This window comes from Mus caroli, unplaced genomic scaffold (genome assembly GCF_978045245.1).
Source record: "Mus caroli unplaced genomic scaffold, Mus_caroli_1 scaffold_13, whole genome shotgun sequence".
In the NCBI taxonomy this organism is placed as follows: Eukaryota; Metazoa; Chordata; class Mammalia; order Rodentia; family Muridae; genus Mus; species Mus caroli.
The window spans coordinates 108,226,206-108,252,932 of record NW_028227268.1 but is presented as its reverse complement, the minus strand read 5'-3'; positions in this window follow the sequence as shown (position 1 = coordinate 108,252,932).

Sequence of the window (26,727 nt, the reverse complement as noted above, 5' to 3'; positions counted from 1 at the left end):
GTCATTACCTAAACATAATAAAAGCAATATACAGCAAACCAGTAGCTAACATCAAACTAAATGGAGAGAAACTTGCAGCAATCCCATTAGAATCAGGGACTAGACATTGCTGCCCACTTTCTCCCTACTTATTCAATATAGTACTGTGGAAAGCCGTGCAGCGAGCAATCGCTGTGGAGAGCCGTGCCGCGAGCAATCACCATTATAAGATGGCGCTGGCCTCTGCTGTGACAAACTAGTAAACAAGCCTTGTGCGCAAGTGCGAGAGTGAACTCACTCCTAGTCACTGCCCATTCTCGGGGTGTAATAGTGGTGTGATGAGCGAGCAACGAATCAAGAGCTGTCACGCCACATCAGGTGCTGAAACGTCATGGCTGAGTGCTATATAAGAGACTCCATTTTCTGGGGTCGGGATCTTCCTGAGAAGTAAGCAATAAAGCTTTGCCGCAGAAGATTCCGGTTGTCCTGAGTGTGTTCTTGCCGGTGGGGACAAAAGCTCGGGATACGTGGCGCCGAAGACCCGGGGACTTTATACCATCACACCAGCGCGGGGCGGAACCAGAACTGCGGGACACTACAGCTCTGCAAGGTAAGTATAGTCTTGAAATTTCTCCAGAGTTAGATGCCCTTTTGATTGTTTGCACGGCGATCACACTTTCCCTTTTGGTTTCATTTTGCTTCCACCGCTGGAACTGCTGACTGGTTCCCAGTCGCAGTCAGGTTCGGACAGCACCTGGACAGTGCCTGGACAGCGACTAGTTTCAGTCACGGTCAGGACTGGATAGCGGCAGTATGGGAATTTCTCACTCTGTAGTAGTGGCGTTAAGGTCGGTCCTGAAGCAGTGTGGCCTAAAAATCGCCACTAAGAGTATAGAGGCATTTGTCAGGGAGGTAGACCGTGTGGCACCATGGTATGCTTGCTCAGGTTCGTTAACTGTCACTTCTTGGGACAAACTGAAAGGAGATCTAGTTAGGGAACAGCAGAACGGCAAACTTAAAGCAGGGATCATGCCGTTATGGAAATTGGTGAGATCGTGCTTAACAGATGAGGATTGTGAGCAGATGGTAGAAGCAGGGCAGAAGATTTTGGACGAAATTCAAGACAGTCTATCAGAGGCAGAGTGGGGAGAGAGATTGAAAGTTGGGACGAAACAAGGTGCACCGAAGAATTTAGGCCTTTCCACGGGCCTTGAGCCCGAGGAAAAGAGATATAAAGGAAAGAATGCCTTGGGAGAGATTAGAAAAAGGGATGGAAAGGGAGAGAAGAAGAGAGAAAGAACTGGAGAGGCACATAAGGAAAGGAGCCTCTACCCGCCATTAGATGAGTTTAAGGAACTAGCTGTCAGTAGCTCAGAATTGGATAAGGAACTTAGCTCTTCTGAGGAAACAGACTTAGAGGAAGAAAGATATCAGCTAGATGAAAGAAGAGCTAATCAGTCACAGAATAACATAAAGAAAGCAAAAGTAGCTAGAGACAAATGTCAAATCACTATGCGATCTTCAGATCCGCAACCTCTGGGTCCTAGTACACCTCCGCCCTATGTTCAGAGGTATCAATCAGACTCATTCATTTCAAAAGAGGAACAGAGAAAAGTGCAGCAAGCGTTCCCAGTCTTCAAAGGCGCAGAGGGCGGACGCGTTCATGCCCCAGTGGAGTATATACAGATTAAAGAATTAGCAGAGTCAGTTCGTAACTATGGAGTCAATGCCAACTTTACTGTAGCCCAAGTCAAAAGGCTTGCGACTCTGGCAATGACCCCTGGCGATTGGATGACCGTAGTAAAAGCCGCATCTCCTAACATGGGAATGAATTTAGAATGGAAAGCTTTGTGGCAAGACTCCTGCCAAGCACAGGCAAGGACCAATGCCAATGTTGAAGGGGACCAAGGAACATGGACTTTTGAGTTGCTTACAGGTCAGGGACAACACGCTAATAACCAGACAAATTACCATTGGGGAGCTTATGCTCAGATCTCAGCTGCTGCAGTTAAGGCATGGAAGGCACTCTCTAAGAAGGGAGAGGCAAGTGGGCATTTGACCAAGATTACCCAGGGTGCACAGGAGTCATTCTCAGATTTTGTGGCTAGAATGACAGAAGCAGCAGGGAGAATTTTGGGGATCCAGAGACAGCTATGCCTTTAATTGAACAGTTGATCTATGATCAGGCTACCCAGGAATGCAGGGCGGCTATTACACCTAGAAAGAGCAAGGGACTGCAGGACTGGTTGAAGGTTTGCCGTGAGCTTGGAGGGCCACTCACTAATGCAGGTTTAGCAGCTGCCATTCTACAAGGGCAAAAACACCCTGACATGGCTGAGTTCAAACTCTGCTATAATTGTGGCAAACCGGGACACTTAAAAAAGGACTGTAGAGCCCTTGTCAAAAGGAGAGCACCAAGACTGTGTACTAAGTGTGGAAAAGGATATCATTAGGCTAGAGATTGTCGTTCAGTCAGGGACATTCGAGGCAGGCCCCTGCAGCCAGGATTCCCTCAAGCAGTAGATAATGAGACCATTCCAAAAAACCAGTACAGGGCCCTCAGGTCTCAGGGCCCGAAAACATATGGGACCTCAACAGGCAAAAGGTGGACCCCACAGTCCGCAGGGCAACAGAAGGATCAGCTGGGTTGGACCTCCGTACCACCACCCGATTCATGCTAATGCCCCAAATGGGGGTACAGCCTATTCCTACTGACTATAAAGGACCTCTGCCATCCGGGAGTGTTGGCCTAATATTGGGCCTGGCCTCCCTTACCTTACAAGGTCTTATTGTTCACCCTGGAGTCGTAGATCAAGACTATGAAGGGGAACTTCAAGTTCTCTGTTCCTGTCCTCAGGGTGTCTTTTCTATTTCACAAGGGGATAGAATAGCTCAGTTAATAATTTTGCCAAGCCTACATGGCTGTTTTCCTTCCTCTGGTGTCCCTCGAGCTACCAGAGGGATTGGTTCTACTGGAAATGATTCTGCTTACTTAGTGATGCCTCTTGACTCCAGGCCATTCTTAGAATTAGTTATAGAAGGAAAACAATTTAAAGGGATTTAGACACAGGAGCAGATAAAAGTATCCTTTCTTCCCAATGGTGGCCAAAAACTTGGCCCGTTACTCAGTCATCACGTTCTTTGCAAGGTTTAGGTTATCAGTCCTGTCCCACTATTAGTTCCCGTTCTTTGAGCTGGACAGCTCCTGAAGGTCAATCAGGACGATTCACTCCCTATGTTTTACCACTCCCAGTAAATCTCTGGGGGAGAGACATCTTACAGGCACTAGGACTGACCTTGACTAATGAATACTCGCCACAAGCTGTTCAAATAATGAAGAAAATGGGCTATAAAGAAGGAAGGGGATTAGGGAAAGGAGAGCAGGGTAAACTTGAACCTATCCCTCAAAAAGGTAATAATGGGAGACAAGGTTTGGGTTTTTTCTAGGGGCCGTTGAGGGCTCCATGCCCATACCATGGCTTACAGAGGAAGTTGTATGGGTTCCTCAATGGCCTCTCTCCTCTGAAAAGTTAGAAGCAGCTACAAAACTAATTTCTGAACAGCTACACTTGGGTCATTTAGAGCCCTCTACCTCACCCTGGAATACACCTATTTTCGTAATTAAGAAAAAATCTGGCAAATGGCGCTTATTACATGATCTTAGAGCTATTAATGCACAAATGCGTCTATTTGGACCAGTTCAGCGAGGGCTACCATTGCTTTCTGCCTTACCCAAAAATTGGGAAATTATAATTATAGATATTAAAGATTGCTTTTTCTCTATACCTTTATGCCCTCAAGATAGGCAAAGATTTGCATTTACCATCCCAGCCATTAATCATTTAGAACCGGATCAAAGATACCAATGGAAGGTCCTACCTCAGGGGATGGCGAATAGTCCCACCACGTGTCAACTGTATGTGCAATTGGCACTTAAGTCAGTTAGAGAGCATTTTCCATCATTACAGGTGATAATTTATATGGATGACATTCTGATTTGCCATAAAAATTCACAATTATTGCAAGATGCATACCCTATATTAATAAAAACGTTAGGGCAATGGGGATTGCAGGTAGCCACTGAAAAGGTGCAAGTTGCTCAAATGGGAGCCTTCCTAGGGTCACTCATTTATCCTGACAAAATTGTTCCTCAAAAATTAGAGATTCGCAAAGATCATCTACATACCTTGAATGATTTCCAAAAATTGCTAGGAGATATTAATTGGCTAAGACCATTTTTGAAAATTCCATCAGCAGAATTAAAGCCCTTATTTGACATATTAGAGGGAGATACCCACATCTCCTCCCACAGAGCACTTACCCCAGCTGCATGTCAAGCTTTACAAACGATAGAAAAGGCCTTACAAGATGCTCAATTACAACGCATTGAGGAGTCAACTTCATTTGAATTGTGCATATTAAAAACTGCACAGTTACCAACAGCAGTCTTATGGCAAAAAGGACCCTTATTGTGGGTCCATCCTAATGCTTCCCCTGCAAAAATTATTGAGTGGTATCCTAACGCAGTTGCTCAACTTGCACTTAGGGGGATAAAAGCAGCTATTACTTATTTTGGGAAAGAACCTTATATGCTAATCGTACCTTATACTTCTGCTCAAGTTCAAACCCTAGCAGCAACAACTAACGATTGGGCAGTCTTGGTTGCCTCTTATTCAGGACAAATTGATAATCATTATCCAAAACATCCAATTTTACAATTTGCCTTAAGTCAAGCCATAGTGTTTCCAGTAATAACAGCCAAACACCCACTTCCGGATGGGGTAGTAGTGTATACCGATGGATCCAAATCTGGCATAGGTGCATATGTAGTAAATGGCCAAGTAACATCTAAACAATATAATGAGACATCACCCCAGGTTGTAGAGTGTTTGGTAGTTCTAGAAGTCCTTGAAACTTTTCCAGGACCGCTCAATATTGTATCTGACTCTTCATATGTGGTCAATGCAGTTAATATGCTTGAAGTTGCTGGCTTAATTAGACCCTCTAGCAAGCTTGCTCACATTTTTCAGCAAATTCAGTCAGCCTTGTTACATAGAAGACATCTTGTGTATATTACTCATGTTAGGGCTCATTCTGGCCTTCCTGGCCCCATGTCTCATGGAAATGACTTGGCAGACAAAGCTACTAGAATCGTGGCTGCTGCTTTGTCCTCGCAGTCAGAGGCTGCAAGGGAGTTTCATAAACGCTTCCACGTGACAGCTGAAACATTACGCCGCCATTTCACTTTAACTAGGAAAGAAGCTCGTGACATTGTCACCCAATGTCAAAACTGTTGTAAGTTTCTGCCTACTCCTCATGTAGGGGTAAACCCCCGAGGCATCAGACCATTACAGGTCTGGCAAATGGATGTCACTCATATTTCCTCCTTTGGAAGAAATCAATATTTACATGTTTCCATTGACACCTGCTCTGGTGTTATGTTTGCTACACCTTTAACAGGTGAGAAAGCCTCTCATGTTATACAGCACTGTTTAGAAGCATGAAGTGCTTGGGGCAAGCCCACAATTCTTAAAACTGATAATGGGCCAGCATATACCTCTACTAAATTTCAGCAATTTTGTCATCAAATGGATGTCACTCACTTGACTGGCCTTCCTTATAATCCTCAAGGACAAGGCATTGTGGAACGTGCCCACCGTACACTTAAGTCTTATCTTATAAAACAAAAAGGGGGAGTTGATGAGACTCTGCCCTCAGTGCCAAGAGTAGCTGTATCTATGGCACTCTTTACACTCAATTTTTTGAATCTTGACGAGCAAGGTCGCTCTGCAGCTGATCGACATAGCTCAGACCCTGATAGACCAAAAGAAATGGTCAAATGGAAGGATGTCTTAACTGGTCTGTGGAAAGGCCTGGATCCTATTTTGATAAGATCCAGGGGAGCTGTTTGTGTTTTTCCACAGAGTGAAGACAACCCATTTTGGCTGCCGGACGACTCACCCGCAAGATATTCATCAAGGATGGTGCAGAAGATGCTGACCTCCCGAGGACTGCTCCTGATCCTGACAATGCTGAACTTGTCTCAGGTTCCTAGTATGAGGGGCGAACAGAGATGGGCCATTCTCTCGACTTTCCCTAAACCAATGCCAGTTCGCCATAATGCTATAGTTTTTCCAAAATTCTTTACTACTAATAAAACATTAGATTTGCGATATCTACCCTATGATCCCACCCGAGCACCATTAGGGGAAAATCGCTCTTTATTAGAACAGGGTTCTTTATGTTTTCAAATTAATGGACCAGGAAAATGTATCAACCTCACAGCTCGAGCTTTGGGGAAGTTTAATGAGCACCGAGGAGGTTGGGTAAGCACAACCCAAGATACTTCCAATGCAGATATAACCTTTACAAATCGGACCTTTTGGCAGGAGGCAATTTGGGTTAATGGTACATTTCTACCACCTAACTTTTCAGACAAAGAACGTCCCCACCAACCAAAAATAGCCCCTCATTGTAGCTTGGAAGATGAAGGGCTGATACTGCCTTGGTCTGATTGTCAATCCTCCATCACTCATTGGGCAGATCAGAGTAAAACCTTTTCCTTTTCTCCCAACATGATAGATGATCCAGAGAAGGAATTTGTTATGAAAGAGGGACCTTTCATACAGGACTTTAGAATGCATCCCTTTCACAAGTGGGTGCTTTGTGGAGTCAATGGCAGTTGTACAGAACTCAATCCTTTGATCTTTATCCAGGGTGGAGCAGTTGGAAAGGCTTCTTTTAATGGCATCTCAAGATTTGCTCAGTATTGGGGAATACATGCTGCCTCCCAGGATTCTTATGGATATACTAATACCAGTGTAGAGATCACTGGGTTCAATAAAACTTTGGTAAACCAGATTAATTATCCATCTACCCCAGTCTGTGTTTACCCCCCTTTCTTGTTTATTCTTTCAAATGATTCATTTGAAGTCTGTTCCAATGATTCTTGTTGGATTTCTCAATGTTGGGACATAACAAAGAACACCCGTGCCATGGTAGCACGGATCCCACGTTGGATCCCTATCCTGGTGGAAACACCCTCCACCTTATCCCTGTTTCGACAAAAGAGAGATTTTGGAATTACTGCTGCCGTGATCATAGCAATTTCAGCCAGTGCAGCTGCTGCTACAGCTGCAGGGTATGCTATGGCTAGTACGGTTCAATCAGGCACAAAATTAAATCAGCTTTCAGCAGATCTGGCTGATGCCATCACTGTCCAAACTTCTGCTAGTACCAAGTTAAAGGGAGGGCTGATGATATTGAATCAGCGCCTTGACCTGGCAGAAGAACAGATAGGAGTTCTATACCAGATGGCCCAGTTGGGTTGTGAAAGAAAACTGGAAGCTCTGTGTATTACCAGTGTCCAATATGAAAATTTTACTTATGCAGCTAATCTGTCTAGACAGCTTTCCTTGTATCTTGCAGGAAATTGGTCTGAGGGATTCGATGAGACTCTTGAGGCCCTGAGGGTGGCAGTTTTAAAGATCAACTCAACGCGAGTGGACCTGTCATTGACAGAGGGCCTCTCCTCCTGGATTTCATCTGCATTTTCTTATTTTAAGGAATGGGTGGGGGTGGGCTTATTTGGTGTTGCCACCTGCTGTGGACTTGTGTTCATGCTCTGGTTGGTTTGCAAGCTCAGAACCCAACAAACACGTGACAAGGTTGTGATAGCTCAAGCACTTGCTGCCATTGAGCAAGGCGCCTCCCCCGAAATCTGGCTATCTATGCTCAAAAATTAGTTGACATTGGTGGCTGGCCTCTTTTGTAGAGTTCGCCCTAGGTCATTTAGTAGTTACTGTCACATAGCACTGCGGTATCCAGGGACGGGCAACTTTCCTCATGCACAGATCATCCTAAGACACGGGGCCCAGTGGCGATAGGGTTACCCTCTGACAGGAAAAGCTGTGACATTGGAGGAACGACCTAAGACAGGAGCCACAGCGGATGGGCATAATTACACAGACCTAGTCCAGCCTCAATTTAATAAAATAAAAAGGGGGAGATGTGGAAAGCCGTGCAGCGAGCAATCGCTGTGGAGAGCCGTGTGCGTGCCGCGAGCAATCACCATTATAAGATGGCGCTGCCCTCCGCTGTGACAAACTAGTAAACAAGCCTTGTGCGCAAGTGCTAGAGTGAACTCACTCCTAGTCACTGCCCATTCTCGGGGTGTAATAGTGGTGTGATGAGCGAGCAACGAATCAAGAGCTGTCACGCCACATCAGGTGCTGAAACGTCATGGCTGAGTGCTATATAAGAGACTCCATTTTCTGGGGTCGGGATCTTCCTGAGAAGTAAGCAATAAAGCTTTGCCGCAGAAGATTCCGGTTGTCCTGAGTGTGTTCTTGCCGGCGGGGACAAAAGCTCGGGATATAGTACTTGAAATCAATTAGAGAACAAAAGGAGATTAAGGGGATACAAATTGGAAAGGAGGAAGTCAAAATATCACTATTTGCAGATGGTATGACAATATATATAAGTGACCATAAAAAATTTCACTAGAGAACTCCTAAACCAGAAAAACAGTTTCAGTACATTATCTGGATATAAAATTAACTCAAACAAATCAGTGGCCTTTCTCTACACAAAGATAAACAGGATGAGAAAGAAATTAGGGAAAAAACACCCTTCACAATAGTCACAAATAATATAAAATACTTTGGTGTGACAGTAACTAAGGAAGTGAAAGATCTGTATGACAAGAACTTCAAGTCTCTGAAGAAAAGAATCGAAGAAGATCTGAGAAGATTGAATGATCTCCCATGCTCATGTATTGGCAGGATTAATGTAGTAAAAATGGCTAACTTGCTGAAGGCAATCTACAAATTCACTGCAATCCCCATCAAAATTCCAACTCAATTATTTGCAGAGTTAGAAAGGGCAATTGGCAAATTCATCTGGAATAACTAAAAACATAGGATAGCAAAAACTCTTCTCAACAATAAAAGAACCTCTGGTGGAATCACCATGCCTGACCTCAAGCTGTACTATATAGCAATTGTGATAAAAAAAACTGCATGGTACTGGTAAAGTGATAGACAGGTAGATCAATGGAATAGACTTGAAGACCCAGAAATAAATCCACATACCTATAGTCACTTGGTTCTGGCTCAACTGGTGGTTATCATGTAGAAGAATGGAAATTGATCCATTCTTATCTCCTTGTACAAACCTCAAGTATACGTGGATCAAGGAACTTCACATAAAACCAGAGAGACTGAAACTTATAGAGGAGAAAGTGTTGAGGATCATTGAAGATAGGGGCACAGGGCAAAATTCCTGAATTGAACAGCAATGGCTTATGCTGTAAGATTGAGATTTGACAAATGGGACCTCATAAACTTGCAAAGCTTTTGTAAGGCAAAAGACACTATCAATAAGACTTAGACCACCAACAGATTGGGAAAGTATCTTTACCAATCCTTAATCAGATAGGGGACTAATATCCAGTATATACAAAATACTCAAGAAGCTGGACTCCAGAAAATCAAATAATCCCTTTAAAAAATGGGGTACAGAGCTAAACAAAGAATTCTCAACTGAGGAATACCAAATGGCTGAGAAGCACCTGAAAAAATGTTCAACATCCTTAACCATCAGGGAAATGCAAATCAAAACAACACCGAGATTCCACCTCATACCAGGCAAAATGGCTAGGATCAAAAATTCAGGTGACAACAGATGCTGGTGAGGATGTGGAGAAAAGAGGGACACTACTCCATTCCTGGTGGCATTGCAAGCTGGTACAACCACTCTGGAAATGAGTCTGGCAGTTCCTCAGAAAATTGGACATAGTACTACTGGACAATCCAGCAATACCTCTCCTAGGCATATACCCAGAAAAATTTCCAACTTGCATAAAGGACACATGCTCCACTATGTTCTTGGCAGCCTTATTAATAATAGTCAGAAGGTGGAAAGAACCCAGATGTCCCTATACAGAGGAATGGATACAGAAAATGTTGTACATTTACACAGTAGAATACTACTCAGCTATTAAAAACAATGTATTTATGAAATTCTTAGTCAAATCGATGGATCTGGAGGATATATGAGATAACCCAATCACAAAAGAACACACAAGATATGCACTCACTGATAAGTGGATATTAGCCCAGAAACTTAGAATACCTAAATACAATTTGCAAGACACATGAAACTCAAGAAGAAGGAAGACAAAAGTGTCCCTTCTTAGAAGGGAGAACGAAAATACCCATGGAAGGAGTTACAGATACAAAGTTTGGAGCTGATATGGAAGGAACGACCATCCAGAGACTGCTCCATCTGGGGATCCATTCCATAAAATACCACCAAACCCAGACACTATTGCATACGCTAGCAAGGTTTTGCTGACAGGACTCTGATGTAGCTATCTCTTGTCAGGCTAGAAAACTCAAACAACGGTGGTGGAGCACCCTGGGCCTTAGCGGGGAAAAATATGACTACTCTGAAAATGTGGCTACCCTGGTCAGGACACGTGGAGGCTCAGGGCAAATGTGAACTTGGCCCTCTCTTGAGTTCGCTGTAAGCCTCTCGCAGTACTATAGGTCTGGGAAACTGTGTGTTTCAAGGCCTTGCCCTGCAGCACCTAGTTGGGCCCACGTGGGCCAACGATTGGCTGGGAGGATGAGAAAAATGACTTTACAATGTTTTTTCTGGCCAAAGAATTGTCTTGGGCACAGCTAATATTTAATTGCCAATGAATATAATTAACAACAATTATAAAAGCTTTCTTATTTTTTGTAAAACCTTTTGTAGTAAACTAAAACCCTAAGTAATAAAAAGATATTGTCGCTGAATCTTTTGGGTGAGAGCAAGGATTTAAAGTAAACTTCCCTTGAGAAGTATTAGTTAATAAAATACTTTCCACTTAGGAAACAATATACACTGAAAGATTTAAACTCTTAGCTTCTTGTATAGAAGCAGAGACAATAACATTTTTTCTTACATAATGTAAAGCTATATTAGCCATACCTAGAGGCAAAATTTTCCAGTGATTACCAGTTCACTAGAAGCAAACCCTTTATAATGCAAGGGAAAAACAAAACAAAACAAAACAAAACAAAACAAAACAAAACAAAAAAAAAACCTTTAAACCTATGATAACCTTACATGAAGTAGGCAAGCTAGATTGTAATGCCTTTATAAGTTCTACAGTCTGATTGACCCTTCTATAAACTTTGAATTAAAACTTTATTTAGAACAACATCTGGATAGATCTGCAACACTGTTCATTTAGCTAAAACAAAATTTCTCTGGAGGCAGGGAGAGGCCAGTTTCAAGAGCTTCTTTAGGCACCGTTTGTAAGACAAAAGAAAGTTACACAATCCCTGTTGAGGCTGCTCTGAGCTTTGTATGGCTGTATGGCCACAGAGAGCTGTATTAGTGCTCTCATAAGATGATTACTCTTGTAATAATCTTAATTAACAATATATAGGTGAGTAGAAAATTTTAAATTTGTGATCAAACTGCAAGCTGCAGTCAATGGAACACTGGCAGTTTTAACCATAATTTTCAAGTTTCTTTTGTAACGTTAGGATAATATCTAGAAACTTGGGAAAGCAAAACCCAAGTTTAAAACAATTTATCATCTTTAAAATCAATGTTAGAAGCATTACTATCATGGTATGAAGTTTGGCTGACAATTAATACCTATGAATACATGTAAGCTTTAATGCTTTAATAAAGAGGCATTGCTTTAAATCTTATTTTAAATTTTACATTTTAGGATAGGAACCACATTAATTATTATCTAAACTAGAAATATCTTTAGAGACCCAGCCTCTTGGCCTGCTTTATGCCACGTGTTGGGAAGATATTAAACTTGAGTTACCAATTTTAAGACTAACCATCTATAGCAATGTAACAATTATTAATCTTAACCAACAACTTATGAGCTGATTGTGAAAACACACAGAGCTCATTACCAATAAAAAAAGAACCAAATGAAGCAGTTACATTTAGACCAATCAGAAAATATTAATTTTTTTAGCTACAATCATAGAATAAAAAGGAACTTTATCATTTGTCAAACACATTAATCATGAACCATTTATCAAGCTTTTTTACCCCAAAACTAAGAGGCTGTAGACTTGCCCTTTTTTTTCCTAAAATGAACAGTTTTTCCAGCAGGGACCCTCCTGCCATGTGTCTTGTTTCCTGGTTGAAGCACGTGGCAGCTCTCTGCTTTGTAGATAAAGTATTTTAGTCTTTTTTACTATCTAACATAAAAGATAGAACATTCATTCATACAGACTGGACACGAACATACATGAATTCAACAGGAGAACAGATTGGTGCACCAGACATTAGACAAGACACAAAAGGGGCAGAATACTTCTGATGTAAAACCCAGAGAGAACAAAGCTTGGCACTCCTGAAATTTCTCTCTGCTTTTTGGGGCATTTTCCTCTCCCATGATGCAGTTTTTTTAACTGCAGCCATCTGCCTGATTATTAATTTCCCTTTAATAACACCCCTTTTTTCCCTCATGCCTAAAATTGTAGCTTCTGGGAGCTACAGCTAACTGCCTAACAGTTCTCAGTCCCTGATAATCCTCACTGCCAAACCTAAGTGAATTCATGCTCGAGTTTAACACTGTTTCAACTTAGCACATACCGACCTTCTCCAGTATGAATTTCCTTTAATTATTTTCTTCTTCTATGGAGCTCCAAACCAGCAATGTTTCTTCCAAATGTCCTCTGTCGTTTCTCAGCCCCACGTCGGGCGCCAAATGTTGTGTCCGGCCAGTGGCTCACATGTCTGGGTTCTAGTCTGGAAAGGCATCTTAGAAACCTGGAAGAAAACAGGGGACTAGGTGGCGCAAGATAAAGACAGAACCAAGACAAGGCTCTGCTCAAGGTTCAATTTTACTATTCAGACACTCAGTTATGAAGGAGGGGTAGGGTCCCGATTCCTGCCAAATAATCTTGGAGTAAGGTTGCAGGTGAACACATGATGGCTTCAGAATAGCAAAGGGCAGGCTCCAGCAGTGGGCGTGGCAGAACAATTGAGCGGCAAGCTCCACCCCTGAGCAAGCAGGTTTCAGGCTGGGGAGGGGAGGCTACATATGCCAGTGCCTGACAAACACAGAAGTGCATTCTCAGTGTCATCTATTGGATGGAACACAGGGTCCCCAGTGAACCCAGTGAAGGAGCTAGAGAAAGTACTCAAGGAGCTAAGAGGGTCTTCAACTCTATAGGAAGGACAGCAATATGAACTAACCAGTACTTCACAGAGCTTATGTCTCTAGTCACATATGTAGCATAGAATGGCCTGGTTGGCCATCAGTGGGAGCAGAGGCCTTTGGTCTTGAGAAGATTATGTGCCCTGTACAGGGGAATGCCAGGACCAGGAAGTGGAAGTGGGTGGGTTGGAGAGCAGGGTAGGGGGAGTGTATAGAGGATTTTCGGAGTGGTAACTAGGAAAAGGGATAATATTAGAAATGTAATTGAAGAAAATATCTAATAAAAATACACATACAAAAAAGAAAGAAAGAAAAAGGAAATAAAATGGAGTCTAGAAGACTACTAGTATCGATGATCATCATCTATACCCTGATTCATAAAGCATGGTCTTGTGAATAGATCAGGATCTGTTACTCAGCTTCAAATCACACAGAAATACTCAAATGCACGAACAGAATTTGGATCAGCATTTATAACCAAACATTAACATTTAGCAACATCAAGAAAAGGAATTAAGAGACTATTATGAGCAATTGTATGTCAAATGTCTGTGAGCTATATCATTTGGGCATATTTCTATAAATATTCTAGATATTGACTTCCTCTCAAGAAGAATTGAAAAACGGAATACTTCTTTAGTAAGTAAAGAATTGGAATTATATGTTAATCATTGCCCCCCCCCAATAACAACAATAAAACTCAGGCCTAAATGATTTTAAGGACTTTACTTCTAAATGATATCAATATTAAAGAGATCTAATGTACATCATTCATATATTCTTTTTGATGAGGAATAGAAAAATGAGGAAGAAATGGAAAGGTGAGAATATTTTATGTCTCATTCTGTCAGGCTAGTAGTAAACCAAATTCACATAATACAAAAAAATTTAACAAAAGAGAAATACATAATTGAGTAAATTGATGGGATAGTACTTTCTGGAAACAAAGTTACAGGACTCATTTCGATGAAGGGTACAAGTCATGTAAGTAGTAAATGTGGTCAATTTTCTACAGACTGTTCGAGAATGAAAAGAATGTAAAGAGAGAGACTTTCAAACTCAATTTTGATATCTTGACAATTTCAACATTCAAAGATACCTTAAGTGCTTTAGTTTATTAATAGATTAAAGAAGAAATACATGCAGTTAACTCTATAGAATTTTAATAGCCATAGAATGCCACTCAAAATAATGCTAAAAATTCTCAGTTAATTAGCAATACAATAGGACTTTCCTCAAATTGGAGACTAAATCATTAAATGTCTGAACCTACAGTTGTAATCACAGAGAAGGATTGGAAATTGGATGTATTTTACTCAGTGTAACAAGCAAGAGTTCCCCCTGCGCCTGTTACACACATTAAAAACTATTGAGCCAGGCTGAGAATCACTTCTGCAGTTCTCATCATTTCTGAGCCTGAGGCAGAGGGATCATTAGAAGTTTCAGATCAGCTTGAAGAACATAGAGAGTTCTGGACCAGCTTAGGCTAGAAAGTGAGATTCTGTCTGAACAGAAATAGAGAGATTGTTTCTCTGTTTTGGGACAAAATATTGATATGATGGCAAATTTGCTTGCATGATACATAAAGTTGATGTATTTCTCCCAATCTCAGCAAAGTAAGAAATATTGAAAATATAATCCTAAATTTATTGTAAATATAATTTTATCTGAATTTACTGAAAATTATTATACAATAGATATGTTTTATGAAATGGTGAGTTCATAATTGTATATCTATCCTAATTTAAGACTTGTTATAAAGCTAAAGCACTGAACACATAACACTCTTTTTGAGAGAAAAAAACTTATGTATCTATGGATCAGAATGAAGAAATTAGAGATGGAATCAGAGCAAAAACAATAATCAATCTGTGAAAAGATCAGTTATTCAATGGGGGAAAACTGATTTTATAAAAAAAATAATAAAAGGATGGAAAGCCACATTCTACATATATATGAGAACATCTATACATCCCACAAAATAACTAAAAATGTTTTAGTAAATTAGTTGTATAAACCAAAAAGTAGAATATTTCTAGATAAAAAGAAAGGACACTGTATTTACTAATATTTTAATGCAAAACACCAAATATACTGTAAATAAAAGGAATAAGTTTAATTTCATTAACAACCTCTGTACTACAAGACACACAGTACTGGATGACTGTAAAAATTAGTTTCATACTGGGAAAATAGGAGTTTGGGAGTACCCGTCTGCCCCCAGAATGCACCAGAGGCCTGGGAGGTGAGAGACTCCACCTCAGGACTCAAAGGGAAGGACCTTAGATGAAATGCCCTACAGTAGGGAGTGGGAACTTATAGAGCCCACCTCCAGCAGGAAGATAGGACATCAAATGAGAGATGGGTTTTTCATGCCACAGTCACACTTGTGACCCATAATTATTTCTGTCTGAAAGAATTACAGGGATGGAAATGGAGAGGGGTCCTGAGAAAAGGAAGGTCCAGCAAGAGGCACAAAGTAAGATCCAGATCAAGGGGAGGTCCCAAGGCCTGACATTATTACTGAGGGTATGGAGAGCTCACAAAAAGGGATCTATCTGAAAGACTGAACAAGCAGCTGAAAGAGTCAGATGCAGTTATTTATACCCAACCAATGGACAGAAGCAGCTAACTCCTATTGTTGAATTGGGGAAGGCTGAAAGAAACTGAGGAGAAGGGTGATTCTGTAGGAGAACCAGCAGTCTTAATTAATCTCGATCTCCAAGATCTTTCAAACACTGGGCAACCAAACAGACAAAGCATTTTTGAAAGATATTTTCTGAAAACATACCTAAACCAAAAGTTCGTATCATAGATAATCAGATGAAATAAAGCTCTGCCACATTTGGATTTGGCATAGTATAAAACTAGATGACAATTAGAGATTGGAGATGCTAAAGTGCTGAGTCAAGTAGTCAAGCAATTACCAAGTAAGACACAAAACAGAGCTGATTCTACTCCATTACTGGCAGAATGCAAAAATATACAGAAATATAATATGTTAGACAATTTCATACAAAGTTGAGCATATACATTCCATGTAAGGTATCAACTCCATCCTTAACTATTTACTGACCTGATAAAATAACACGTTCCCATTAACACTATCAAGAAAGTGATTTTAGCAGTTTAATTTATAATAATCAGAATGCAGAAGTAAGATTACTCTCAAGACATGAATAAATTACATGTTGGCACAAATATACAATAAAATGTTATTTGACAACAAAAGTAAGTTATCAAGCCAGAACAAGGTATGGCTAGATGAATCATAAATGCAGTCATTAAAAAAAAAAGCCATTCGATTGTTCTTAGAAGTATCGAAATAGTATCAAATTTCTCAGTATCAAAATACCCACAGGAGGAGATACAGAGACAAAGTGTGGAGCAGAAACTGAAGGAAAGGCCATCCAGAGACTGCCCCCACCTGGGGATTCATCCCATATTCAGTTCCCAAACCCAGACACAATTGTGTATGCCAACAATTGCCTACTGACAGGAGCTTGATATAGTCTCTTGAGAGGCTCTGCCAGTGCCTGACAAATACAGAAGCGGATTCTAACAGCAGTCTTTGGGACTGAGCACAGGGTCCATATTGAAGGAGCCAGAGAAAGGAACCAACGAGCTGAAGGGGTTTGCAGCCCAATAGGAGAAACAACAATATGAACCAACCAGTACCCCCCCAGAGCTCCCAGGGACTAAATCGCCAACCATAGAGTACACATGGAGGGACTCATGACTCCAACATCATATGTAGCAGAGGATGGTCTTGTGGAACATCAAGGAGAGGAGAGGCCATTGGTCCTGTGAAAGGTTGATGCCCCAGTATAGGAGAATACCAGAATAGGAGAGCAGGCATGGTTAGGTTAGTGAGCAGAGGGAGGGGAAATGGGATAGGGAGATTTTCAGAGGGGAAACCAGGAAAGGGGATAACATTTGAAATGTAAATAAGGAAAATATCTAATTAAAAGAAAAGTCAATTCTGCTTGAAGTTCATGGACACAAGAAGGTTTAATAGCTGAAGTACCCTGGGTTTCATGTGACTGAAAATATTTTGTATATTTTAAGGATATATTCATGACAGTATGAAAATTTTAAAACTTCCACACTTGCATAAGAAAGAGTAGATAATTTTAGAGGATGCCAGAATAGAATGTGAAGTATAAGAAAAAGTCTAACTTTACACAAAACCATCAGTGCAGAGATAGGAAAGGTTTTCTGGCAGAGCTAGCTTTCTAAATGAATCTAAACTATAATATCAAATAGAATAGTCACTGTAGGATCACTGAACATTCATAGATAAAGTTTCTCAATTTCATGGATGTAGTAATTACTAATTCTAACAACAGTGTTTTTGTGTGTGTGTGTGTGTGTGTGTGTGTGTGTGTGTGTGTGTGTGTGTGTGTTGACATAGAATTGTTGAGCAGGTGGGCAACTGCTTGTGAAAATATTTCCTACCACTGGAGATGGAAGGACACATAAACAGATATGAGCATTCCACAGGATAACGAAGTGCTCTGAAGATATCACAACAAATCCTTTACTCTACCTTCTACAATCTGTTTGTTCATCAATCAAAGAAAAGTGAAACCTAACAAACTCACATTCAAGAAATTTTTCAGTACACATGAAGATCAATTGTAAAATATTCTCAACAGTGTGATGCTGGAACAATATCCCTTACAAACAAAGAGAACAAAACTAAGATCTAGGAAAATGTGAATAAAGTATGTCTTTATTTAAAATAGAAATTCAATAACATCTTAGATTTTAATTTTTATATCAGTATATAAATTACACATTCAGCAATAATTAACTTTAACTAACAAACAAGAGTAACATCTTATAAGCAAATCCTGTTTGTTAAGCATTGAGAGAACAATCTTCATTATTGCTATATTTCCAAATCTTGATTTCAGGCATCCATTTCTCATCAACATCTCTTCCTATTCAATTAAGTTTCATACTCAAAATTTTGTTGTTTTCCAGTATTTTAAAATAATAAGTTTGTGCTGAGATTTGAACTAATTTGATCTTGTTCAGGTCTCGTTCATGTTTTCGTTGTTGCATATATTAACCTGCACTATAGTTTCCAGAAAACAGTTTGCTTGAAGCCATTTCCCACCTCCTGTGCTTTCATTTTTATCCATTTGTCTTAAGGGAAGGAGTGTTATATGGACTGAGCACTTCATATTGTCAGTTTTGTGCAGATTCACTAGTTGAAAATATTACCTAGTGCAAGAAGAAATATTTGATGTGTTTTGAGAGGTGCACTAATCTGTGTCTATAGTGAAAAGTAATTAATAGCTGGTTTAATATTATGTCCATGTAGCTGTCCCAAGGACTTTTCACCTGTCTAATTATATGTTCTTTGCCCCATATCAGTTACATCTGTGGGGTCTATTCTATTGATCATACCTTAAATCCAATCAAATAATAACTGATAACTCCCATAATAGTCATATCATTATTGTACTATAATTTTCAGGTAGTCATTTTTTTTGTAATGCACACTGTTCTGTTGGATTAAGGATAACTTTTTTATTACATAGCATGCAAAGTACCATCTAGATCTATTAATGCAGAAGAAGCTTCCTAAAGAATATCAAAGCTGAAGGAGTCTGCAAACCTATAGGAGGAACTATGATATGAACTAACTAGTATCCCCAGATCTTGTGTCTCTAGCTGCATATGTAGCAGAAGATGATGTAGTTGGTCATCATTGGGAAGAGAGGCCGTTGGTCTTGTGAATATTATATGCCCCAATACAGGGGAATGCCAGGGCCAGGAAGTAGGAGTGGGTGGGCTGGGGAGCAGGGCAGGGTGTTGAGGGTATAGGGGACTTTCAGGATAGCATTTGAAATGTAAAGGAAGAAAATATCTAATAAAGAAAATGAGTACCAGATTAATTTCTTCATATTCTGTTACTTACATTTGTGATATCTTCAATATTAGGGTCTATCAATCAAGTTCTTGAGAGTAACTGAGAGTATAAAAATACCTTGTAGTGTTTGGAGACTTGGGGAGTTTCATTAGCCAACATAAGTGATCCATTCCTGGTACTGTAGCTTTTCTATAAGTAGCATGTGTTGTCTAGCTGGGGAATACCCCATTCTAGGGTAGCTTCAATAAATTCTGTTTATATACATATATTGATGACTTTGAGGAGGTTTCTATAGTAAATTTCTAGATGGCTTTTTAAAAATTGGTTTACTGTTATTATTTCTCTCACTATTCTCTCTTATAACTTTCAGTTTACTTCTTCTGGTGCCATTATTTTCTTTCTCCCCTTTGTATCACTGTATCTTTCCTAGAAAGAACAGCTTCTCACTATATACCACTCGGACTATCTCAAATGGAACACACAAATATAAATATTCAAAATAACATCTACATGTGAGAGAATTTTTTTTTATTTTTATCTCTCTTGCTGTTGGCTACCTTATTCAGTGTGATTATTTTTAGTTCCACCTATTTGCGAGCAACTTTACAATTTCATTTTTAATAACAGCTGGATAACTCAACATTTTATTATCTATATATTAGTTGATGAATTTCTAGGCTATTGTTATTTTCTTGATCTTATGACTAGACCAGATCTAAAGAACCAGTGTCTTTATTGTAGGATATAGAATCTTCTGTGTATATATCCAATCATTGTATATTTAGATCATATAGCAAATCTTGTCACTGCTATTTGAGAAACATTCACACATTTTCATTCACTTATTGCCTTACCACTTTTTACTCACACCAGAAATGACTGAGTGAGCAATGAATATTTAATACCAGCTAGGGGATGAAGAGTCAGTTTTTCTTAATGCTCAGTTTTTCTTAATGTTGTAGTAGCTGAAAGGTGGATCACAGTACACAGCAAGCCTGTGGCACAGGAGTAGTTAGTACAAAGTGGATTTCATAGATTTACATGAAACAAAACAGTAGCAAGAAAAAAAGAAGAGGGATGCAATCGAAACAAATCACAACAAAAGTCTCTAATAATTAATAAAAAAAATCACTTTTTGTGCAAGTGAGAAGACTGGAGTTCATATCCCAAGTAGTCAGGTAAGAGCTATATGAGTATGCTAGCTCACGTACAATTCCAACACAATAGAAATGGGAAGAAGTGACTCATCAAACAAGCTAGATAGCCAGACTACATTAAATGTCAAGCTCTAGGTTCCACATTGTTTTCTCAGTATATAAGGCAGAAAGTCATGAAGAATTGTAGCTGATATCTATCTCAGTTCCTTGCAAACACTGTTACACACATCCATATGCACACATGTTCAGATATATTCTTGCATACATAAAAATATGTATATATACACACTTAAAACTCTCCCATACAAAAATAGATTGTCTAACATGTAGCATGAAAATTTTCCAACAAGTTATATCAACCAAACCAAGAATGTAAATTTCAGAACAAAAAATAAATGTACACATTATATAATATATTATTTGGTTCCTCAACTTTAGCCCTAATTGTGGTACTATATATTAGTATATGCATATCAAACTGTAACAGAATCCCATAATAATATAAATGTTGATAGAACAAATACGTGGATTATTTATATCTCAACCCTTTCTTTTCATTTTGATATATTCATACGTTCTAAATGTAATATACAGTAAATATATAAAACTTATTTATAGAATTTTTGCAACATCTCTTCAAGTCTGAATATAGCCTTGATTAAGAGACTTACAAAAAATGTGTTTATAACAATTCACATAGAAACTGAACAACAGATTTTAGGCAAATGAAAATGAACATAGTCAATAAAGCCTGTGAGGGAATAATAAAGTGTTTTAATAGTACAAATTAAAATGACAGTAGTATAGGGGATGATAGTAGCATCATTCAGTTTCCTTAAAGAACATATTTATCTAAGAACAGAAGATGTATTAAGAAGAGAACCTGCAGTGATATTCTTCTAAGACTCTGTCACTGCGGAACTGCTTTGCCCCTGTATTTCTGGAATATCACACAGGCATTTACTGAATTTTGAAGATCTAAATATAGCAATGCAAACATGAAAGTACAAATAGATCATTGCATGCAGTGCTACCTTAGTTAGGGGCCACTGCAATATCCAGGACTATACCCCATATATGGTTCTCTTTCCGTCTAGGAAACAAATACGTTTGCAAATAAATACTGTGTACAATAAAACATGCCCTAGTGTGATTTCAAGAAAAGTAAATCTTTAGCTAGACATATGATTCATATCAAAGGACATTATTTTTGTTTGAGAACTGTACTTTATCAATGTTAGAATAAGAGTCTTAAGCCATATATGCCACAAAAAATTTGATAGTCCATCTTATGATCATTAAAATTAGTGAGATAAAAAAGATTATAAACAGATGAAAGAAATGTTTAAGATTGAAACTTTCCAAAAATAGAAAAGAAAGAGAACTGGAGGAAGATTCTGAAAAAAAAATGAGGGGAGTTGAAACTCTAAGAGAGAGTATCAATAGTGTTTCATTTAATCATTCAACTGAATTCATCAACATTTTGCTTTTGATATTTTTTAAACATGGAAGGACATATAAATGCAAATCACAGTAAGTAGCTCTTACAATGTTTTAGTAAACTTTTCAAAATCTAGACTGAACAGAAGAACATACAAAAGTCTACTGAGATGAGCAAAGCTATCTTTTTTACAATCTTTTAATTGACGTAGAAATAAAACAAGTACAAGGGACATTTTATATTTTTTGAAAATTTCAAATGTGTTTATGTTTTGTGGTTAAGTGACACTATACCCTCTAACTTCTACTCAGCTGCACAAATTCCTATTCATCTCAAATTTATGCCATTTTGTTAGTTTATTATATTATACATATGAGTATAAGCAATGGTAAGCATGTGTAAATTCATATTAGAGGATCACCAATGGGGTGATATCTTACTAGCAGCCACATCCCCATTGAAAAGTAATAACCAGGAGCCATCAACTGACAGTTTCATCATGGCTATAGGTAGGAATTTGTGAGACCTTCCACTTTCCATGCTGTATTTTGACAGGATTGATCTCGTGTGTGGTCTTATACAGACACCCACAGCTCTGTGTGTTTATGTGTGTGCATCAGCCATGTTGTATGTAGAAGGCATCTTTTCACAGTTCAACTTCTCATGGTTTTGCTATTACATTCTTTCTCTTCACTTTCATGTTGAGAATTCCAGGATTCTTGGTTGACAGAGATTGATATATGTGACACATATGTGCCTGATCTCCCTAGTCACTGTTCTCTCGCATCCTTCTATCCCCGTAGCCTCGTAAAGTTAATCAAGAATATGTCATTTCTTTGTTTTGCTTACCTCCGGTGTTATATTATCTCAATAATTACAATTTCCCTTGAGTTTCAAGATCATAAATTTCCACATAGCTTGTTAAAATGTGCTGCTCATTATGGTTATACTTTCCTAAAAATATTTTGACATAGAATAACTTTATACAAGATTCAGATTCTAATAAATGGCTCCTATGGAGAAGAAATTCATAGTCTAGCATATGAAAGAGGGAAATGTGATAATGTAGTAGTGTGAAAAGGTAAAAGAGTCTACTTAGGGTAGTAATAAATTGCCATGATAACTTTTCCATGGTTTCAGTTGTTCTGAGATGTGTTTGCTTTCTTCAACGAAGTTTGGCTAATCCCCAAAGCATTGTGCTGATACTTTTACTAACGACTATTTTAGGGAATTGTCTAGGTAGTCAAGAGAATGAAAGTTAAAAGATAAAAGTGAGGTAGATATGGCTATAATGATTATTTGAATTTTAAAAGTGACAACATTTTAAAGAAATATCAATAGTTCTAATGGTAAAACTGGAATATTTAATTTTACCCAAATCATGAACTATCGCAAAGTGTCCTAAAGTTTAGTCAATGTCAGATGGAAAGAGATCCAAATTTTACTTAATGTGGTTCATTCCAAGCTACCAAGCAAGGCACACAATATACATTTGTCTTCTATTGTCATGCTAATTTTAGTACCACGAAGATATTTCACTCTATGTTCAAATATATTTGATGAGTTCCCCATAGTATTCTAAAATTATATATATTTGAGTGAAATCATGCCAAAAAGATAGTTATAATGCCATTTTTAAACTTCCATTTGCTCACTGTGCATGATGAACATAATATGTCTACATGGATGATTGATATTTGTACTTCTATTCTAAATGTGTCATTTATTCAAAATATCTAAGTTAATATTATAAAAAGTACTTGTTAATAAAATTTATTTCAGAGTCAATTTTTAAGGAATAATTCATTAAAAGGGAATATAAGGTTTGGATGACAGCCCAAGTTCAATTTAACTAAAGATTCAATAACTTCCCCCTTATATTTTAAAAGCCATTACTTTAATTATGCCCAAAGGTCATCAGTTTACTTCCCTCTATTCTCTCAAACTATGCATTGTATGCATTGCATGCATTGTACTATGTTTGGAAAATAAAAAATGCAGCTTCATTGCAAGTCAATTCCGTAACCTAAGTAGAGATGGTCATTTCCCTATAATTATGTCTGTAGCTACCTAAGGATATCTTGAACCACTTTAAATGATATAAATATTCTTTATATTTAATGATATTTACTGTTATAAAATGAGTACCTAAAATTTACTACTTTAAATAAGCTACTGTAGTCAGCTTTTTACTTTGAGGGCAGTTTCCTAAAATGTTGTTTTATTTTGTAAGAAATCCCCAGGATACACCCCACAGAGCCGAAGAAGTTAAATGAGAAGGAATGCCCAAGTGAGTATGCTTAAAGCCACATCGAAGAGGGAACAAAATAGTCATGGGAGGCAGAGGGAAGGAGGGAACTGGGTGGCAGAAAAGAGTGGGAGAGGAATAGAGGGGAAAGACCAGGAATGGGGAGAGACAGAAGAGAAACCCAAAGGGAAAGGAAAATGAATGGAAATATGCAGTGGCCAAGAGCTGGGGTATGTGGATGCTCTATGAATTTCCAGAGACCTGAGATCAGAGAGAGTCCTGGGACTCAATGCATGTGACCTTAGCCAAAACAACCAACAGTGGGGATTATAGAACTGAAGAGGTCATCTCTAGTAGTTAGGAAGTTCTCCCAGTAGGGGGATGTGGACATGATCCCATCTATAAAAATCTAGGACTCAAAATTGTTGATGTCTAAAGGAAATACAAAGACAAAAATGAAGCACAGTATGAAGGCTATACAGTGACCTGCCCAATTTTGAATTCATCCCATGACCATGCAACAATCCCAGACACTATTACTGATGCTATGTTGTGCTTGCAGACTTGAGCCTAGCATGGCTGTCCTCTGACAGGATCTACTCAGCAATTGATTGGGACAGACACTGATACCCACAGCCACTGGACTGAGGTCAGTGATCCCTATGGAAAAGTTAATGCAAGGATCAAATAAACTGAAGGAAATGGCAACCATACAGGAAGACCAACAGTGTTAACTATCCTGAACCCCTAGGAGATCCAGATACTGAGTCATCAACCAAAGACCATAAATGGGTTGTTCCTAGTTCCCTGGCACATATGCAACAGAATGCTGCCTTGTCTGGCCTCTATGTGAGAGGGTGTAACTAGTCCTGTAGAGAATTGATGCCCCAGGGTTGGGGGGGAATATCCAGAGGAAAGGGCCACACTCTCAGAGGTGAAAGGGATTGTGGATGAATGAAAGAACTCTTTGAGGGGGAACCTGGAGGGGAGGCAGCATTTCAAATGTAAATAAACAAAATAATTATTTAATTTTAAAAAATCTAAATCTGAATACTTCTCTATGACATACAAATTTCTTTTTAAGATAAATTACCAGATTTTGTATCTAGATTATTCAGTCTCCACTGAAATTGTTTCATTGCTACTGTAATTAAGGTCACAATTTCAAAGAAGACTATATTTACTGGAGATTTTAAGACTTCACTGTATCTAAGAATGTTGTAATATAGTTATAAGTACTTGTTGTATACAAATTCATAGCTATGGGAAGATTTTTTTAATATTTTTAATTAGGTATTTTCCTCATTTACATTTCCAATGCTATACCAAAAGTCCCCCATACCCTCCCCCCCACTGCCCTACCCACCCTCTCCCACTTTTTGGCCCTAGCATTCCCCTGTACTGGGTCATATAAAGTTTGCAAGTCCAATGGGCCTCTCTTTCCAGTGATGGCCGACTAGGCCATCTTTTGATACATATGTAGCTAGAGTCAAGAGCTCCGAGGTACTGGTTAGTTCATAATGTTGTTCCACCTATAGGGTTGCAGATCCCTTTAGCTCCTTGGGTACTTTCTCTAGCTCCTCCATTGGGGGCCCTGTGATCCATCTAATAGCTGACTGTGAGCATCCACTTCTGTGTTTGCTAGGCCCCGGCATAGTCTCACAAGAGACAGCTATATCTGGGTCCTTTCAGCAAAATCTTGCTAGTGTATGCAATGGTGTCAGCGTTTGGAAGCTTATTATGGGATGGATCCCCGGATATGGCAGTCTCTAGATGGTCCATCCTTTCGTCACAGCTCCAAACTTTGAGAAGATTTTAACTTGGAATATTAAATACAGTTTCGCGAATGTATTTGTTAAAATGTAGAAAGGATTGGTATGAAGCATTTCTGAACACAGTAAAAAATGTTTAAGATCACAATATCATAAACACACAAACATACAAACATAAATATTCATAGCTGAGACCCAGAAGTGTTTCAATATAAATCTTACAAAAAATGAACAAAAATTGAGACCTTTTTATCATAGTCTTTGGTGATGTAAGTATTTTCTTGGTCTTACCTGCTTGTTTGTTTCTCATTTAAGCCTACATCACAGGGACAAATGTTAATATATGCATATGAAAAACAAATTGAAAAATAGCTGGATCAATTAGCTGAATGATTAACATATTGTGCAACCACTAGGGAACTTTCTTTGGTTAGTCATTAGTATAGTATATCACTTAAAGTATTACAAACAAATGTGCTAAGGGGTGTGAAGAGCTTATTTGTCATTAACTCTTAACAGCAATTTGAAAAATTAGGACAGTTAGTTGGGGCTATTCAGTAAGTTGAGTGTTTGAGACATCAACATAGCATGCATGTGAAGTGGTTATTAATGCTTGATGCCAGTACTATGGGGTTAATAGCAAGGAAATCAAAAGTTCAATGTCATTTTGGAACATAAAACTTTCAAAGCTTGCTTAGGATAAGTGAGACTCTGGCCTAAACAAGAACAGAAGTACTCCAACTCATGCCCTTTCTGGACTTCAGTGGTCTCACACTCTCTCATGCTAACAATTAGAAGAAACAATATTATGACATTATGACCCAACAATACTCATATAGTTTATAAGGACCCATCTGTCCACATCTCTGCCATGGCAGGGGCCTTACTTCTCCCCACCCCGTATGTTTTACATACATGACTTTGCTTGCTGGCCTCATTAAAACTTTTATGCTTCTACTCACACCACAATTTCAGCTTACATTTTTATGAAATGAGTTGAAATTTTGTGAACAATCTTGCCTTCCATTGTTTTAGGTATATGTTTCACCTTATTGGC